At 42.1% G+C, this 21,237-nt stretch overlaps 1 protein-coding gene across 3 annotated transcripts in view; it reads right to left on the reverse strand.

Moving 5' to 3' along the window:
- The window catches only part of GTDC1 (glycosyltransferase like domain containing 1), a 318,983-nt gene that overhangs the window by 270,111 nt on the left and 27,635 nt on the right, over positions 1 to 21,237 (reverse strand). Inside the window, exon 2 of one of the 3 annotated variants that reach the window (XM_015424490.1) lies at positions 17,443 to 17,481. The exons of the other annotated variants lie outside the window; for them this stretch is intronic. The gene's annotated coding sequence lies outside the window, so the exon portion shown is untranslated. The remainder of the gene's footprint in view (positions 1 to 17,442; positions 17,482 to 21,237) is intronic. 3 annotated transcript variants of the gene reach the window in all.

Here is a 21,237-nt window from a genome sequence, read left to right on the forward strand (position 1 = left end):
CCTGAGTCTGGTCGGTGCGGGTTTGGGGCTCCCTCTCCCGGCCTTCGACGGGGCGCCTTTGGTGCCAACGTCTGGGGTTCGGAGTTTGGGGGTGCTCCTGGACTCCTCACTAACAATGGAGGCCCAGGAGGCAGCCACTGTCAAGTCCTCCTTTTACCATCTTCAGCTGGCACGGCAGTTGGTCCCCTACCTTGACCGCGATGACCTGGCCACAGTGATCCATGCGACGGTCAACTCAAGGCTAAACTACTGCAACACTCTCTACATCGGGCTGCCTTTGTCGCAGATCTAGAAGCTGCAGCTGGTGCAGAATGCTGCAGCCAGGCTGTTGATGGGGCTCTCTAGAAGGGACCACATTCGGCCTGTGCTGAAAGCACTGCAATGGCTGCCGATAGTGTACCGGATCCGCTTCAAAGCGCTGGTTCTTACCTATAAAGCCCTATATGGCCAGGGTCCAGCCTACCTGAGGGACCACCTTTCCCCATATGTTCCCCCAAGAGCACTACGGTCGGGGGCCCAAAATTTGTTGGTCATCCCAGGCCCTAAGGACACCAAACTAGCTGTGACCAGGGCCAGGGCTTTTTCGGTGGCGGCTCCTACCTGGTGGAATGAGCTCCCGGGGGAGATCCGGGCCCTGCGGGACCTTATGCAGTTCCGCAGGGCCTGCAAGATGGAGCTCTTCCGCCAGGCCTTTGAGTAGGAGCCGCCGCCCCTACTATACCATCACTGTCATGGTTTGACAAGGCCCTGAGGAAGTACCTGGAAATTGCAAAGAAGATTGTGTAAGCCGTTCTCCAGTGGGCGCGAACAGCATGGGAAATACCACCTGGAACTGTGTTGATTCCATCTTTGGACTTATGATATCAGACATTGATTGAGCACCGTTGTTTTTAAATATTGATGTTTTATTATGTATGATATGTTTTAAGTTATTATGTATATTATGTTTTAATTATGGCATGGTTATTACCTTGCCCTTGTTAGCCGCCCTGAGCCCATTGGGGAGGGTGGGATACAAATATGAAAAATAAATAAACACAAAAAAAAGCTGTCATGCGAACGGATTACACAAGCACCCATATAAAGAAACATACAACAGTAACATTTCCTGAATAAAATGTTGTCGGTCTTTGTTCTATTGCTTCAGAACAACATGGCTGCCCACTTTAATCTATCATTTCCCAGAGGAATCTGTGTATACAGGATTGCATCCAGTGAATTGTAAATGGAATGCCTTTACTGAAAGGATCTCTCCATCTTCTTTCTCCCTGTATGTCCCACTCCTCAAAAGATGGTCTTGCATGGCACAGGATCCTTGAGAACCAAGACAGAGGTGGCACAGGAGGGTATAGCTCAAAGTCAGGAGAAACCATTCCCCTCTTATTAACTAAAATATTTATACCCCATCGTTCTCTTGTGGCTCAAAGCAGCTTACAATTCCAAAAATGAAAAACATGCATAATATGGGGAAATTGTTTTTATGCCCCTCCCAAAGAAAATGCCTGCAGCTTAAACCCCATTAAAAGGCTCCTGCTGGCGACCCAGTGACGTATGCGGCAGAGTCTAGGCGGAGTTGGAAGTCATAAAGGCGCGGTGACTTACGGCGTAACGCGGCGGGGCCTGTAGGATGTAAGCCAGTGCTGGGCTGGTGCGTGGCCGCGCCCGAAGATGAACCCACCAAGAAGGAGCCACCGATGTAAGACCCGTCCCGGAAGGCGCCAGGAGGGAAAAACATTAGAACTACATCAAAGAGCCCGCTTGAAAAAGAGCCAACAAGAAGCTGCCTGGGTGCTGGTAGGCAGTCACTCCCTGTTAAAAATGTGGCCCTAGTTAGGCAATTCGAATTACATGTAAACCACTCAGAGATCCTTCGGTTCGAGCGGTATATAAACTGAAAGTAATAAATAAATATAAATAAATAATAAATAAATAAAACTGCCTTACAGCACCTCTTAAAAACGCCTGAAGATGGCAACCCACATTCTCCTCAAGGAGCCAGTTCCCCAAGGTGGGAGCCACTACAGAAAAGGAACAAACTGTACAACAATCCAAGAAGACCACCCTAAGCAGGAGAACAACTTAAAGGTGGCAACAAGAAGAAGGTAGTGGGTGCATAGACACATACGAGGAGAGGCAGAGGAGGGGATACTTTCTCCCCACTCCCACTCCCCATTTTAGCCTCCCAATGCACACAGCTATTGTCCCACAACCTTGAGAATAAACATTCTCCAGGGTCAGAAATGATTGCCAGGAAAAGGGGAATGCAGAAAGAGCCTTGTGCCTGCAGATCGTGGGATCTAACCCATTACTTTAGATTCTTCTCAGGACCTATTCACCAGTTCAGCTGCAAGGAAGTCGTACAGATTCTCTATACATTGATACTTTTATTATTTTTTCCTAAAGTGAATTAGGGAGGCCAAAGATGATATTCAAATCAGCCCTTTGTCTTTCTCTCAAAACCAATGAAGACTATGATTTCTGTTCTAATGTTACCCATGCTGGAAGAACTGTATTAGACTCCACATTCATGTATTTATCATCTGTATGACAGATGAGATTAAGGCGAGACTGAGAGGAAAATAATATCTGTGGCCTCCAAACCAAGGAAAATGACAATAGTGCAGTGCAAAGTAAATTGTGGAAAGGAGTCATATATGACAGTTATTACGCAAATATATTAGTTGTGTCATCTAGATTTTACTTCTATAGCAAGGAACCTTTGCTCCTATCTCAAACACTAAACCAAATGTATAACATTATGTTTAAATTTTAAGCACAACTCTTTTTCAGACTGCAGAGCATAAAAAGAAAGATTTGGGCACATATTTATTTATGGGAGGAGGAAGGGGATAATCAATGCACTAGTGCATAAATATGGATCTAAAAGTTTAATTTTAGAATCTCGTTTTTTAAGTGTTGCCTCTACTTTTTTTATTATTATTATTCGCTCAGGTTTCACAGGTTTGCAGCATTTGCTGAGCATTCTGGTTTAAGCCAAAAAATCAACAGTGTAAAAAGCTTGGAGAACTTCACAGGCATATTTACAAGGCACTCAGAAATACGTCCCATTGTATATAATGGGGCTCACTCCCAGGTAAGTGTTTTCAGGATTGCAGTCATAATCTTGTGAGAGGAACTGGGACCTTTCAATTAGGAATGTGCATTTGGATATTTTTGGTGTTAATATATATTTAAAAACTACCTTATTTGGTATTTTTCAGATACATTTGGGTTTTTGAATGGTATCTGGGATTTTCCAGGATATTAGGAAATAGGTTCCAAAAATCCCAGAAATATTTGGGAATAACTGGGAATATTAGGAACCAACATTTTAAGGCTCCCAGGACTAGTCCCCCCCCCCTAAATTGTGCTGTGTATCTCTGCTGATGTTTTCTTGCCAGGGCTTGTTATCTGCTCACCAGGTTGATTTGCTTAGATTCTGTGCTTTGAAATTAGTTCTATGGGTTTGCAAGTTGCAACATTTTTTCTTTGCGCAAATTGTTTTGCACTGGATTCTTGGGTTTAACATTGGTTTTCATTCTCTGGTTCACTACTGGATTGGATTTTCTAATTGGATATTTACTTTGGAAGCCCCTTCCCCCCACAGAAAACAATGGAAAATGGCTGATGACACCTTGTTCAGGGGCCCATAGAATTGGAATTCTTGGTCCATTCCACTTGAAATTGGGGGAGGGGGTAGTGGACAGGAACTAGGAGCTCTGCTGCAATTTTGGTGCCATTAGCTTAAAAAACAGCCCCTCCACCTCACCCCACCCTCAAATTATTCCCCATAAGGAAAAATGGAGCAAAATAATATCAAAACACCCTCCACCCCAAAAGTGGATCTGAATACTAAACTGGTATTTGGGATCCCAATAACCAGGTATACCAATATTTTTCAGCTATCTGATATCTAGATCCAAAAAAAACATTTTTTTCCTGTGATGCACATCCCTACTGACAGAGTTTAACAAGTTTTGCTAAGCCAACAATATACTCCTCAAGCATTCTTAAACAAAAGCAACAAGTTCCAGTTTGTGTATTTTGTTCCTACATTTATTTTATTACATCCAACCCAACCCTTGGAAAAGGGACATGGTACCCAAGCTTCATCTCCTCTGCCAACTAAGATGCTCCACAAGCAGGCTTCTATGCAAATTTATGGACCAGAGAGAAAATACATAGTTTTTTTTAAATGGTGCACAATGCAAAGAAATTCCATAACTGATTCATACCAAACTACAGCTAACATTTACAGTATTTACAGAATGCTGTGGCTAGACTGCTGGTCAGGGCCAGCTACTGGGAGCATATGACCCCAATACTACAGCAATTATACTGGCTACTGATCCGCTCCTGAACCCAATTCAAGGTGTTGGGTTATCTCCTTTAAAACCCTACATGGTTTGGGACCAGGGTATCTGAAAGACCATCTTGTCCCATACATTCCTGCCTGGGAATTAAGATCTCAGACAGCGGCCCTTCTAACTGTCCCACCAATCAAAGAAGCTCATCTGGCCTTTTCAGTGGCAGCCTCCCAGTTATGGAACAACCTCCTCAGGGAAGTGAGTCTGGCCCCCTCACTGTCGATCTTCAAGAAACAATTGAAGGCCCTGACCTGGATAGCACAAGCTAGCCCGAGCTCATCAGATCTCCGAAGCTAAACAGGACTGGCCTTGGCTAGTATTTGGAAGGGCAACCTCCAAGGAATACCAGAGTCATAATACAGAGGCAGGCAATGGCGAACTACCTATGAAATGCCTCTTGCCTTAAAAACAAGTTTAGCTCACCACCTAGTGGAGCATAATGCTAAAAGAGCTGGAACTTCGGGCTGCCAGACAACCTTAGGATCTCCTGGCTATTCTACACACAATGCCTTATTATTATTATTATTATTATTATTATTATTATTATTATTATTATTTGAAGGCAGGGCTGCATTTGACTGATTTAGTTTTATTTATTGGCAGTCCTAATCTGAGTTTTTTAATTGTGAATTTTACGGGGTATTATCATTGTTGCTTTATTTCTATTGTTTTATTGTGCTTTTTGTAATTGCTTTATTTATGTTGTAAGTCACCTTGAGTTTTGCAAGAAAAAAAGGCAGTTAATAGATGCTCTAAATAAATAAATACTGTTTTTCAGGTCCTGGGTCACAGCTGCCATGTGTCAAGATCCAGTTTGTACAAAACCCGTTCCCCTGGCCATAGACAGAGGAAGGATGGAGGGTGAAGCTGCACCCTATTCCACCTCCTTTCTCATAGCTGTACTCCCCTCTGGTCTTGGAGCCAGAACTGGTTCATACTCCTTAGCCTTCTCTCTCAAACCTTTTAAAGGTCTTATCCTTACCTGGGAGATGCTCAGTAACTTCCCACTACCCAAAAGCCTTTTGGGATGCAGGCACACCTATAAGATACAAATAGCAGTCTTGTAGCAATCGCTTCCTGGCAGCTTCCTTTTTCTATCCCAAGACTGAAGCCACCAGCCAGGTGACTGTCAGATGGCCAGTCATAAAAGGGACAGCTGTCACTGACTGGCTGACTCTTAAGGGACCGGCAACCATTAGTTGGCTGTCATGTGGCTTTTTAGAGTGTGCATCCATAACCCCACTGGGCCTGGTGGATTCTGGGTTTGGCACTGAAGGGTGTCAAGGAAAAGAGGGTCCTGGGGTCATCTCCCCTCCAACACTGCTATAGGAGGCCAGATAACATGCACTGTGTTTTTAATGGTTTGCGTTTTTACAGGCTTGTGTTTTATACTGTATTTTTTAATTTTTAAGCCACCTCCAACAGAACTCTGACAAGGCAGCATCGAACTATTCTGAATAAATAAGTAAATCTGAATACTTGGAGATCTCTAATTTCAGCTTCAGTTCTCTTCCTTTCGCTCAAGCAGGAGCCTAAGAAAAAAAAAACAAAGCAGGTGCCCACACACAACAGGTAAACAATATCACTACAGACACTCCTGGCAGCAGGAACTTCACAATCCAGCTACGATGAAAACTACAAAGATCATATTAAATCACTGAAACTGGAAGATAAAACCATGGAAAACATTTTGTTAATTCATTGTTATTAATTCTGGAGTAGAAGTCAGAGCTTGGAATACTCCGATCAACTAGCTTTACTGGGGGGGAAATCACTAGAGGTGTGATAAAGCATGCAAGCCTCTTCGGGCTAAGTGCCCTCATCAAAGCATCTTATAGGTACATTAAAAATTGAATGGGTATAAACAACTTCTGCAAGCAGAGTTTGAGAATGATATTCCACTGATCTCTGAATTTCATAAACATCAACACTTGGGAGAGTTTGCATGGGAATAAGGCAACTAATTATTTTCTATCGCTTTAGGGCACGCCTGGCGCTCTCTACAGGTATCTCTACCGCTGCTTTTTTCCTAATGTATTGCCTCTTGAAAGCTTTCACTATAACGACTTGCTGATCTACTCCAAAGCATTCCAAGTATACCAAAAACTACTTGATATTCAGAGGGAAAAGCACTATAACTTCTGAAAAGATGTTGCCGAAAAAGAAGCAGCAGTTGAGAGCATCGTGTGCGCATTACTTTGCAAGTGAATACTGAACAAAATTACTTCAGTGTGTTAAATTAAATTTGTAGTGTTCATCCTAACTACAGAGTGGGGCTTCTTTAATTGAAAATGTTGCTATTTTGTAAACAGGGGGGGAAGCAGACATCAATTATAAACAACTAATTATAACAACCAACGATGGTCTTTGATTTTAGTTAGGCAATATTGACCTAACAGTTATCTTGCAGTCGGGGAATAATAATTTTTGCCCCACACTTACCATTACATACTGCAAAATTTTATACTATGATATGCAGTAGCCCAGGATGCTGGATTTTATGGCAAATGCCAAAATATGTATGTGGGGAAGCTAGAATATACACTGCTCCTATTAAAGGTTCTGTTAGGTAAATGTCTTGTAATCATATTAAAGCTTTCCACTGAAGTATGTTTTTAATAATACTCAGCCTTTTCTCAAACCTCACAAATGCATCACACTTAACTCTCATCTGGACAAACTTAGAACAAACAGCCATGTTCCAATCACAAAAGTCGTGCCAAGGATTTATACATCTTGGTTGCCTTTGATAGCCAAGCATTATTTGCACCCATCACCTGCCTGTCTTTCAAGTCCTCTAGCACCAACAATGACCTGCCCATCTTTCAAGTCCTCTGGCACCAACAATGGACTTGGAAGAAGACTCGGTGCTGAACACTGAAAGAACTCAACATGCTTCTGAAGTGTGGAACAAAGTCAGAGTAAAGAGAAGGGTGCTCACATGAGGCACGGAGAGATAGTATCCATGACAACCAAATTTGTGGTCCAGTTCTGTAAATTGTACCAAAACCAAGATTGTCACATAACTAGAGGATGTTGCTCATTTGTCATACCCAGCCCATTTCCTGTTTCACCAAAAGATTCTGTGATAACTAACAGAACTATAAAACAAGATAGTTCTGCCTTACATGACTCACAGGGATTATAATAATGGCAAGTCAAATATTATATATCCTTAAAAGTCTCTACTACATAAACCCCCTTCATGATTTAAACTCCAGTGGGAGGAAATGGTCATACCCTATAAATACAAACCAGGAATAATTCTTATACTGCAACAAAGTCCTGGCACCTATTCTGGATTGAGAAACTGGAATCCCTTCTGGTTACCTCAAAATTATACTTCTTATTCAACTGTGACCACAGAACAGCCACATACTCTCAACCTAACCTACCTCACAGGGTTAGCTGTTGTAAAAATACAATGGAGAAAAGGAGAATGTTGTAAGTCATTTCGGATCCCCCTTGGGGGGAAGTGGGGTATAAAAGAAGTAAACAACTGCAGCTATATCTACATTAAAATTCAGTGAATAATTCAGATACAATTAAGAACTTTAAAAAAAAATTCAGGTGAACATAAGGAATTGTACTATTGCACGAAATAACAAAAATGATATTTCTGCTTTAGTTGCTTTAAAGGCTTAAATTAGCCACATTGATCTTTTCTCTTTTAAACAGATTCAGATGCCAAAAAAAATCATTTTTTGGAACACAATTAGGCAATCAACCATTATGATCTGCCTTCATATTGGGAACGTATAGAAAAAGAAGAGTCTACCTAGACAGGCCTCCAGGTAACACTGACTGGAACAAGAGGAGTCCACCACCAAGTGAATTAAGACCAACCAAAGTCCAGTGGAGTAGGCATGCAGGCTGTGAAGAAATGCATTTTTTTCCATGAGAAGTTGGAAATGAGCAAAATCTCCACTCTGCGCTTTAAAAATGTTTTTCCCCCTCTGGGCAGAGAACAGGCAGGAGAGGGGGAGAGGTCAGTGCAATTGTGTTCCAGACATACCTCAGCCCACCTTCATAGAAATGCTAGTAGATCCGGCAGAAGAGATAATGGGTGGGTCAAGATCTCCCCCTTTCCTGAAGCAGAGAACAGAGATTTGGAGGAACAGAATACTAGAGAGTTTTCAGAAAGAAAATAAAAGCCTCTTTGACCTGGCATTACCTGGTCAGTGGGTGAAGGAATGGATATGATTTTTAAAAAACTCTTTGAAGCAAGTAGAAGGTCTCTTTATTTGGTCTTTGAAAGCACATAGACCTCTCCACTGGGAAGTCAGCCATTGACCATGTGCTGGCCTAAAGAGATGGAGCAAGCTTCAAGGTAATGGTAATCTGTAGCGAGCTAGAACTCCTAAGCTAAAGAGCCTGTTCTATATTTTAACATCTGACAAAGTACGTATAGAGAGAGGGACAGAGGATTTGAATTTTATCCTTTTTTAATTCCTTGATCAAGCTGGTGCTGTGCTAAAAGTATACATGTGAACTTTTTTAATAAATACTTTATAACTTTTGATGCTGGCAGTGGTTCTCTGTACCACACAGACCTCCATCATCTCGGACACGCTATTTTAAAAGGAGCACCAGGAAGAAGGCAGGCAGTTTAAAAGTGGCTATTCCTCCAGGGGCACTCAAGGCAGTAAATTGTCCCCGTGGGGACCAGGTGCTCAACAGCAGGAGACACAGAGACAAGGCCTCAGAACTTGGAAGGGAAGCTGGGAGTCCTGACTCTCCAAGTGAGCGATTCCTTAAAAAGGTCAGGTGGTGGTGGCAGCGGGCTACACAAGAGTGGAATAAAAGCCTCTCTGGGTTTTGAGAAAAACCTAGGAGAGCAGGGCAGAATAGGGCCTACCTGGAGGCCAGAGCAGGCACATTCTGCTACACAGGGCAAACCTCCTACTTGAACAGATGATTCACAGTGGTTTCCTTGGTAGGAAAGGGAGGAACTTAATGGTCCATGAATCAGGTCATTTGGCCAGGTCTGAAAAAGGTGTTTCTACATAGATGTTTATCTAGTACTGCACCTAAGGCTGATTGATCACATTTTCAGGAAAACTCAATAGGCATTCTAGCTACCAAAATTATTTAGGAGAGGGGGGAGAGACATGCTTGTTACAACAGAAACATGGACTCTTCTGGCATAAGAGATAAAATTAACCATAGACAATTTTAGCCCATAGTATTATACACTCCTGAATCTCTTTCCATCACACACACATCCCATAGCAATCTGTATGTCCCAATAAAATTTGTAAACAGCAAGAATCTCAGTTATTAGAAAATAGCTGCAACAGTACAATCCTGAACAATTTCCCGGGAGTGAGACTCATTTAACAGACTTCAAGTAGGATTCTGAGAAAACCTGCTTAGGATGCCTCTCTTAGGCCTGCTTGTAAGTTTCTGTACCACAAAACCTTTGGGAATTTTGTCTTTGGACAAAAGAAAACTGGCATATTTTGCATAAACAAATGCAAGCCAGCATGGTGAAGCGGTTACCGTTAGACTAGGATCTGGGTGAACCAAGTCTAAACCACGTTCTGCCATGGAAGATTGCTGGGTGACCTATGGACCAGTCATCCTCTCTCAGACTAACCTGTTTCAAAGGGTTGTTATTATAAGGACAGATGGAAGAGGGGAGAACAATTTTGTAAAACACTTTGGATCCTCATTCAGGAGAAAAATTTATTAAAAAGTTTATGTTTACAAAATCATGTATGGGTGGAGAAAGTGGACAGAGTTTTTCCTCCTTAAACCTAATAAGTACAGGAGAGACAACAGAAAATACTTCTTTACTCATGAGTCAGAGTAATTAAATTATGGAATTCATTGTCAGTTGGTAGTGTCGGCCACAGGTGTAGATGCCTTCATAAGGGAGTTAGACAGATTCATGGAGGAAAGGTCAATCAAAGGCTACCAACCATGGTGCCCTGTTCATTGGCCCTCCAGAGCAACTGGTTGGCCACTATGTCCAGTATACTGGACTAGATGGATCACTGGTCTGATCCAATAGGGCTTTTCTTATATTCTTACTATTTTGATAGAATGTGAAAGCTCTTTCAAAAGGGTTATTTAAAAAACATGAAAACACAACACAGGAGAGAAATAAGTAATGTACTGTAGTCTTTTGATGAACAGTTACAGCTTCCTAATGCAATTCTGCAGGATGGGCAAAATGGTTTTCCAACAGTCTCTGTGGTTTTGTACTTGTTTGTTCAACTGATGAGTTTTCATCTTTTTTTAACCTAGTATGTTCAACTTTTGATTGTATGCCACTGGTGGTGTCCTCTGAATTTGTTCCATGTGTACATTCCAACAAGGACTAACATTTGGACAAAGTTTTCTGATGTATGCGTATGTGGCTTCAAAATTCAAGGCCAGATGCAATTTGTGTATGCTTTAGTTTAGGTGCATATAAAACTCTACTCAGCTGAGCCTCCACTCAAGGATAGCTCGGTGACAACCAGTTTCCACCATGCCAGCTTCTCCCAAGCTAATGGTCAGCTGAGAAGTGTCTGTCAAAACTAAGGGTTAACTATCACAAAGCTGGAATGAAAACAATACATAGATGCACACATACTAATAACAGAAAACAAATGACAAGTGCTCTCCTCTGTTCATTCAGTTTTAATGTGCAGTGATTGCAATACAAAGGTAAGTAATAGCATGATCTAAACACTGCAGTGGGTTAGGCTGGGAAGGGCGTTCCACATCCATTCATTTGCTCTAAGATCATTGGGTGATTTGCACATAGCACACACCCTACAGAAGTACTAGAGCATTTATTTATCACAGTTTTTACTACCCGGTTTTCTAAGATACTGAAAGAAACATGAGCCTGCCAGGATTTCCTGCAGACCACCACCCAGCAACCTTCAAGGTTGATTCAGGATTTAGCTTTGGATTTCCCATCTCAAAGCTCAACTCTCTAGCCAGCAGCCCACCCTGGAACTCAAGCATTAATGAGCTAAGAAATGTAGCACACTAAACAGACAAAAAAGCAATAAAAAAATTATATATAACAGTACTAACTTGTTGTAATAAATTAATTAAGGCACAGACAGCAAGGAAGAAGAAGAGGAGAGTTGAGGTTGCAAGGATTTCCTGTTAAGAAATGAGTTGCTGGATTCTGAGAGGGAAGAAATAGCTGAGGTATTCACTGATTTTATTTTACTAATAAATTAATTGGGGAGAAAAAGCTGGGGTGTGTCGTGCTTTTATTTTGGCAATAAATTAATTGCTGGATATTAAGAAGGGAACAAGCAGCTGTGCAACAGTTTTTTATTTTGATAATTAAGTCAATCGCTGGATATTTTTTGGTTAAAAAAAAAAAGATCCAGAGTGTGCACCAGGTTATTAGTACCACTGCTTACTCATCTGAACTACTTTCAATAGAATGGGACTTTTTAGTGCATGTGTATTTAGCACAATTCTAACATGGAATCAAATGAACAAATGAAATTAGCATGTGGTGTGATATTTCAAATAGGAAAAAAAAAGAAATGGGAACCCCCGTAATTGATTAAGACAGAAGTGAGAAAAATGCCACCACATTTTGAAACTGCAGGGAAAACCTACAAGTAGACTGTGTTGTTATACATCTTGTGATTTATACAGCAAATCACTATTATCTTCTTTCACTGATGATTACAGGACTTTTGTTATGACTTCATGAAAATGCACCTTCAGTGCTAGTACCGAGAAACGTACGTGGACTCCAGGCTACTGATTCTTAGCCGATTAAGAGATAAAACAGGAATTTAGCCAGTCATAACACCAGGGCTCTTCTTATCCACATGGATCCTGTATCCACACACAAGGCATAAACTTACTTGCTTTCTGATCAGTGCAGATTAGTGTGAGCCAAAACAATTTAGCTTTTCATAAAGCCACTCAGCATTGTCAAAAATGCCTTCCTTTGTTGATTATTGTTCAGCACTCCATGTGAAAACGGCAATCTAAATAGGGATGTAAACAGAACTGGCTACATGATGAGGTCGCAAAGAGCAAATATAAGTGAAGACACTGAAGATGAATGCAAACCTTGCTTTCACTTACCTCACATGATATTATTACATAGGCAAGTCATACATATGACTAATTGATTGGGACTACTTTGAGTGGCAGAGCTAGATTTTTCTGTTTTTAATGTTCAGCGATATTTTTACCCATGTGGGTGCAGCACCTGTATACAGAGGTAACTCCATAGGGGCAGTTTTCTCCTGTTCTCCTCATGGCACAAAGCAGGTACCATGTAAAGCCTGTGGAAGGCCTGTGCCCAATTCTCATATCTCTATCCAGCCATCCTCTAGACATTCACTCAAGGAACCAGCTCACCTTTCTTGAGAGAGCCAGTAACTTCGCAGGAATACGGGAGCACCAGCCTCAGATATGCAGACAATACCACTCTAATGGCAGAAAGTGAAGAGGACCTTAAGAGCTTCTTGCTCAGAGTGAAAGAGGAGAGCGCAAAAGTGGGCTTGAAGCTCAGCATCAAAAAAACTAAGATCATGGCATCCGGCCCCATCACACCTTGGCAAATAGAAGGGGAACAGCATGATAAAAAGTAGAGACATCACCCTGCCAACAAAAATACGCATGGTCCAAGCAATGGTATTCCCAGTAGTCATGTATGGCTGTGAGAGTTGGACTATAAGGAAGGCCGAGCGCCGAAGAATAGATTCTTTTGAACTATGGTGCTGGAGAAGACTCTTGAGAGTCCCTTGGACTGCAAGAAGATCAAATCAGTCAATCCTAAAAGAAATCAACCCTGACTGTTCCCTGGAAGGCCAGATAATGAAACTGAAGCTCAAATACTTTGGCCACCAAATGAGAAGGGAGCACTCACTGGAGAAGACCCTGATGCTGGGAAAGATTGAAGGTCAAAGAAGACGGGGACGGCAAAGGATGAGATGGTTAGACAGTGTCATAGATGCAACGAACATGAAGTTGAGCAAACTTCAGAGGACGGCGGAAGACCGGAAGGCCTGACGTGATCTGGTCCATGGGGTCGCGAAGAGTCGGACTTGACTGTGCGACTGAACAACAAAAAGCCTCTCCTTCCCGAAACAGTGTGGCAAAGTATCTGCACACACACCAAGGTCAAAGGAGAAGTTGCTGTAGATTTTCCGGGTTGTGTGGCCGTGGTCTTGGCATTGTAGTACCTGACGTTTCACCAGCAGCTGTGACTGGCATCCTCAGAGCTATAACACAGAAAGATGGAGTACTCTCTGTACCCTTGACCTTGCTGGTGAAACGTCAGGTCCTACAATGCCAAGACCACGGCCATACAGCCCGGAAAATCTACAACTAATGAACTCCAGCCGTGAAAGTCTTCGACAACGAACAGGGCTCTGCTAGGCCCTGTGGGGATACCGCCATGTGCAAGTGCTATGCAGATGTTTGTGAGCCACCAAAATCAATGCACATTTATGACCTACAGAGTTACGTATCTCAACCATGACATTATGTTTTGCATTATGCCAATAAGATTTTACGAGATCAAGGGTGTGTTCTGGATTCAAAAGGAGGTTCCCCCAAAAAAGAACATTCTGTTGCTTGAGCTACTTACATCCCATCTGCAAACATTTTCACTAATGTACCTGGCAGCAGTGTTGTTATAAGAACATATTTTTACATCAACATTATGACACAGATGCTAGTGTGTGCCATACGAAGCCCTTGTTAGTGACTATTTATAATATATTTAGAAAACATCAAGTTGTTGGGCTTTTTCAGCCTTTAGTGTTTGTCTTTTAAATCTTACCAGAAACTGATATCCAAACAGTTTAACATACATTCTGATAACAGCAGTCCAGCCATTTGGGAATTCAGATAGGTATTCAAACAAAATGGAGGAAATGCTGGCTGAGAAGCCCCGTAACTTGACAGGCATGACAATGCTCACAACAGAGATAATTTTAAGTCTGCCCTGGATATATTGCTTGCCATAGATGCTGCAGTTGTAACAGTAACAGTAGCCTGAAGTGTTTTTTAATCAACAGTGAGTTGAGTACAACAATTTTTGTATAATTCAGATTAAGGAGTTGTCATTCTAAATGAATCCTTGATGACTGAATAAGAATTAGAATTTCTGAACAATGTGAGGACCTACAACAATACTCCAGTATTGTTAGGTAAAGGTAAAGGTTTCCCTTGCTCGAAAGCCAGTCAAATCCGACTCCAGGGATGCGGTGCTCACCTCCGTTTCCAAGCCGAGGAGCCAGCACTGTCCAAAGACGTTTCCGTGGTCATGTGGCCGGCATGTCTAAACACCAAGGCGAATGGAATGCTGTTACCTTCCCACCGAAGCGGTACCTATTTATCTACTTGCATTTTCTTGCTTTCGAACTGCTAGGTTGGCAGGAGCTGGGACCAGAGACGGGAGCTCACTCCGTCATGTGACGCTTGGGTCTCAAACTGCTGAACTACCAACCTTCCGGTCTGCAGTTCGGCATCTTAACCACTTGAGCCACAGCAGCCCTATATGATTACTGGCTCCTTATGTCAGGGCACAATCTCAAGACTGAGCTTTGACCAATCTACTAAAAACCTTGATCGATTTTCATTGGTTCTAGAAGCCAGCCCCAAAGTTTAGGAGCCAGACTCATAGTTCAGCATTATGTATGACCATATTTTCTAATTATTGCTACAACAAAAAAATACTAGATGCCACACTGAAATTTATAGGCACCATGGTGCCTGGAATTTGTCAAGCACTGATCTAGTACTACACAACTTGCACACTGCAAAACGTACAGTGCTAAGTCTACTTAAGTCTATTGAAGTCAATGAGCTTAGAAGGGCATAACTCTGCACAGAATGGTACTGTTAGACCGCTTTCTCCCACCGCAATTGTTATAATCAACTGGGAGAAACCCACTACACAAGCCCAAGGATTTGCCCAGGTTCATTTTCTTTTTGATCCCAAAATATTTTGCGGTAAGCTTCGTCAGGGGATCTCAAGCAGAAACTTGAGCGGTGGCGCAGGGAGTATAACACCTGCATTTAACATCTACTCGAGCACCTGTTCGAGTCCCACCGTGGTCGAGGTGAGCTCTCGACCCTTAGTCCTAGCTCCCGCCCACCCAGCGGTTCGAAAGCCAAGTAACTATCTATCGGCGAGTAGATAAATGGGTACCCATCCTTAGTAGGGTGGGGGGCACCCTCCTCCGTCTATGGAGGTGTGTGGAGAAGCAGCGGCACTGGCAGCAATGGCGGCGATAGCGACGGTGAGAACAGCGGCGGCAGCGGAGCAATGGCGGTGGCAATTGGAGGAGGCGGCGCAACGCTGAGAGGCAGCAAGCGGCGGCAAGCAGAGCCTGGCTGATCCCTGGTGGCCAGCAGTGAAAGAACAAGGCGGCTGCCGTCGATGGAGGCTGAGTGACGTCATCCGGAGGCACGCGGAGCCGAAAAGGACATGGTCGGGCCGAGGACGACGTCGCCAGCATTCCCTACCCCCCCACACTCACCCCCCGTCTGCTTGAGCACCAGACTACGGGGGTTAGGGCGGTATATCAAGCCGAAGGATAAATAAAAAATAAAATAAATAAAAACTTCTCTGGCTCCCACCATGGACAAATAGACCATCCATTTGTCTAATGTGGGAGTCAGAGAAGTTTCTGCCTGCGATCCCCTAATGACGCTTATCGTGAAACACGTTGGGATGTAAAAGGTCAAATGAACCAATCTCCCTTGTACCTTGTTCTTCTTTTTTCTTCTTCCTACCAGTGCATCCTTATTTTCTTCCAGCTTCATTTCCACCACAGCAAACTGTTGTTTGTTCTTATATGTGAACCTAACATAAAATAAAACTCTGGGCCTACTTAGACATTACTTCTCCCTTGTACCTTTACAAGCTGTGAAATCAGGAGCAGAATCACTGTCTATGTTGCCCTCTGCTGCTGCATTCCAACAGATTAAAAACAGGGTGTTAGATATTGAGCACCAGAAATTATACAGTTTAGCCAATAAAACATGCTCCCCTTTGAGTTTCAAGATCCCGCTTACTACAGGGAAGATGGCCTCATATTTATCTCTCCTGCAGGTCCCACAACAACGCAGAGCGTTTACTCTAGCCAGATGCAATACTATGCCTTCTGCCATTTTATATGGCAGATTTAACAAGGTATCTCACTCAGCCAGATACTGCCCCTGCAAACAAAAATGTGTTGAGTCAATTACTCATGTCCTTTTGCATTGTCACCTGTTTGTAGAACTGAGGTGTATATATTTACATTCTACTTTAAGCAGCATGATGGATTGCCCTGATGCACTTAAGGTACACAGACTTCTGAGTTACCATCACTGAGAAGGTGGCCAAGTTTCTCCACTCTGCTTTAAAGCTGCGCCAAAGGGTCCTAGAGACATAGTATTCTTATAGACGTGTTGTAATCTGCTCTTAAATTGCACAACCTAGAGACAGTATTTTTATAGGTGTGTTTTTAATTTGCTCTTAAATTGTATAATCTGTATTGACAATTTATGCCAATAAAGGCTAACTTGAACTTGGAACTTGGAAATCAGGAGCAGCTCCAGAGCTCATGCTCCCTCCCCCATGCCTCCCCTCACCATGTGCAGAATGTAATGATTGCACCGGGGGTCCCACATGCAGATCACCAGGGAGTCTTCCAACACAGTGGTCATCCTCTAATGCAGTTAAACCGAGCAGAAGCAATCAGAGTCATAGGCAACTGAGTTTACATAGTAGTATGACTGTTAACTGTATTCTTAGTTTTAACTACAGACAGTACACAAAAGTTGAACAAGCTTCCTAAGCATAGACATAGCTGTACATAAATGATAAAAGCTGCACTTGGGCTAAGGCAACCTGGAAAAAAAGATACGTACTTTCTTAAAGCAGAAGAGGTAACTCATGTTACATGTAATCAGTTTTCTTCATTTATAACATCTGACATTACATTCAAATTTTTGCAGGCTGTCATTATGAAACTTCAGAACAGAAAATGTATTTTCATTACAGGCATAAAATAATTTAGTGGTTTGCTTTACTTTCATACACAATTAAGAAGCATCTCAGGAAATAAGACACAAAAACAGATTATTAACTTACTTTATGATTACTTTTGCACCTTTCTTCTGCATCCGTGTGCTACAAAAATACACATAGAAACAGTTATTTTTTGCACTAACACTGACATAGTCATATAGAAATTGGATGTTGAATAATTACACAGAAAGCGAAAGCTTCCATTGCAGCCAAGTCTACATAAGATACCATTTGAATTTCTCAACCTGTCTATAACCAGAATACAGTTGAAGGTATTAACATACCAGAGTTTCAAAAGCAGTAAATGCATAGCTACATGATAATCTATTCTAAAATTATCAAAATACCATTCTTAGTCCACAGCACATTACAGAAACTCAACACAACAGCTGCTATCCTAAGTCTGCTATGCATGAATCAACAAATGGGACTTCTGCACATCTACCTATGAGCAGGATCTAGCCAATGTGACTAGCTCAATTCTATTACCAAAAGGCATCTCTTCATCCTTAGAAAAACGTTTTGTTGGAAATTCACAAAAAATTTCCTTCCAGAAAGTGTTTGTGGGTTTTTTGTTTTTATAATGAATCAATCACGTATCAGACACAAAAGGCAACCCTCGCTGCCAGCTTTATCATAACCGATTCTCAAAGAATGTGTATCAGTTGCTAGCGCAAGCATACGCTACATATAACAGCAGCATTATTTATACTGGGTTTCCCTGTGCATCCACACCACAAAATGTTGCTCCAGTTGCTTTACACAAGCTTGCCAACCACCAAGAATAATTCACTTGCAGGTGCTGGCAATTCTGTATCTACCACTTTAAATTTCCTCAACTGTTAAGCTTGAAAATAGAAACAAAAATGAAGGCTTTTGTAAAATTCACCAAAGAATTAAACATTTCTGTATGTCCACTTTCCAAAAGAACCATAGCTTCTCTCATTCCCAGCTATCTGCTGGATCCATCCCTAACCTCAATCTACCTATTGGTTAACATTGTAAAATACCAAGACTGGTCGGGAAAAGATACTTAGGCAGCTGTACACTGGTGGCTTCATTTCATCATGTGGTGGTGGGAAGTGCCATCAAGACACAGCTGGTTTACAGCAACACCGTAGGGTTTTCAAGACGTTCAAAGACAGCTTGCCATTGCCTGCCTCCATGTCATGACTCTGGTATTCCTTGGAGGTCTACCATCCAAATACTAGCCAGAGCTGACCATGCTCAGCTTCTGAGACCTGACGATATTGAGCTAGCCTGGGCTATCCAAGTCAAGGCTCATTTCATCATACCTTCTGTTAATATCATGGTACAACTCCTACCTTCATTCTTCCAGAGCACCATGGATTATACACAGTGTTCCCACACAAACAGGATCCCTCATTCACTTCAGTGAATGAAACAGTTTTATGTGTGCCAAGGAATGGGCTATCCACGCTACTGAAGTTCTTGAAACACTCAGGAGCTACAGCAAGCATAAGAGTTCCCTCCATGTGCAAGGACCTGATATTATTTTGTATTGCTTTTCAGGAGTCAGAAACTGCTTGCTGAAGCAAGGAATTAGTTTAGGGAACTCAAAAGTAGTATACAACCTTATTTTATAAACAAATTAAAAATGTGTGTGTGTGTGTTACATGACCAGATATAGACTCGGATCCTAAGGTGCCATTCACTCAGTGCAGCAGCAGTTCCTCCCGAGAAGATTGTTTCAGTTGGGCAGTCATGTTAGTCTGCAGTAGTAGAACAAAATTTGAGCCCAGTAGTACCTTAGAGACCAAAACAAAATGTCCAGGTTTTGCTGATAAAGTGAGCTTTGACTCATGAAGGCTTATACTCTGGGGATTTTGTAGGTCTCTCAGATGCTACTGGACTCAATTTTGTTCACTTTCTAAGAAATGACTCTTCAATCTGCAGTGGGGAGGCAATTTTTTCCTGATTTCCTTCTACTGTAGACGGTTTCCCCCCACCCTCTTCTTTCAGGTACACTGACCCACAGGCACGTAATTTTAGGGGCTCAAAAGGCAGTGAGGGGGTAGGACCAGTGAAGTCATCCTACTCTGGCGTGGCTCTGCTCAGGCTACTTAGGATCCAAGCCATGGAAATGGCCGACATGTATGAACTATTTACTAAAATGGAAGATTTCCTTCAGACATTGTTCAATGAAATTCAAACTTATAAAATGTCAAGAAAGCCCCAGGACATCAAGAAAAGCACCATCATATGCTGTACAGTTGTTCTACTTAGAAACGGGGAAACCCAAGATCGCACCTCTTGGAGGATTTAAAAAAAAAAAAATCTAGCAAAGCTTTCCCCACACATCAGTTAAAACTGATATGTGGCATGACATTTGATTCACGAGCTTTCAGCATATGCCTAACAAGCGGACAGTAAATGGTTTCTTTCTAGAGATGATGCAAATTGCAGGTATGAAGATGGAAATACCAACCTGTGTTCTAGTTTCAATCTTGAAAATGTTTTAGAAGCTTCAACCGCATGTTTCAAAATGATTCATAAACGCCTTACCTTGGACACTTCAACACTGTGCTCCATTCTACTTGCACAAAGGCAAGCACGTTGAAGTTTCCAAGAGGCAATTCAGACACCATTTTAAATCAGTATATTTTTGTCGTTTAAGTAAAGCACACTACAGGGCAGAGACGTAAAACTAATGGAACAGACTGCGTGTTGCTTTCATCTTTAAGATATTAAAGCTCAGCTCCTCTTAGCCACAGGTAGTTAGGAGATAATATAATAGTCAAAGGATCGGACTAGGACTTCAGTCTACTTATGAAGATAAAATGGCAGGCATGTATACCATAACAAGCTCCAGAGGTAGGGCAGGATAAAAATGTAACAAAGAAATGTGATTTTTAAACAAATGTAACATATGTGGGGGGGGGGACAACAGGAAGGCAGCATGGTGTAGCCTGATCTCATCAAACCTCAGAAGCTAAGCAGGGCCACTGATGGGATGGGAGATCACCACCGACAACTCTGCAGAGGAAGGCCAGGGCAAACCACCTTTGCTTCTCACTTGCCTTGAAAGCCCCTTGCTGGGGTCACCATAAGTCAGCTGCAACTTGACAGCACTCATGTGTACCTATAAGAAAATGACACTGACACCACTTTACCACCAGGGGTGAGTAGGAGTGAGCCTTAAACACCTTCCCCCCCGTTGTTCTAAACATGCATACCAAATACATAAGGAACACAGGAAGGAGAAAGCATTAACTGCTCAGTAAATCTTGTTGTTTTAGCACTCAGCCATATCAACAAAACAGCACAGAAAGCACGAAATAGCCTTCACCGGATTAATACTAAGCACTTGTCATACTGTACAGCAACATGCAAGTTCCGCGCATTTGCTCCTCACAATGATAAAACAAGAAGCAATTTTCTACATACGGACAAGCATTTAACTCAGTCAATAACACAACCTGTGCAAGAGCAGGTGAATATCAAACTTACCTAGTTTGCATTTTCTCATTTGAATGAAAAAGAAGCAAGGTGTTTTTGTTAATTTAAAAAAAAGAAGGTTGTTCTGAATCTATTACACAGAGAAATGCCAGTAGCTGACTCTTTGGGGCTGTAGTTCCATTTCTTCTTTTGACCCCTCGATACCCAAGTTTACTTGTAGCTGGTGAAAGGATGGCTTTACTCAGCCACAATCAAGCACAGCTCTTTGCCACAGCAGGGAAAGTGGCAGCAAAATCTACCGAGCTGCAGGTGTACTAGCCTCAGGCATTATCCAGCGTGTGTGTGTATGTAAAAATTCTAAAAGTTATCTAAAAACACTCTTTAGAAAATCCACTAAATTTAAATAAGTTTTCGGGGCAGCAATGTACATTATCTGCT

The sequence above is a fragment of the Gekko japonicus genome, unplaced genomic scaffold (assembly GCF_001447785.1).
Source record: "Gekko japonicus isolate JY-2015 unplaced genomic scaffold, Gekko_japonicus_V1.1 scaffold124, whole genome shotgun sequence".
In the NCBI taxonomy this organism is placed as follows: Eukaryota; Metazoa; Chordata; class Lepidosauria; order Squamata; family Gekkonidae; genus Gekko; species Gekko japonicus.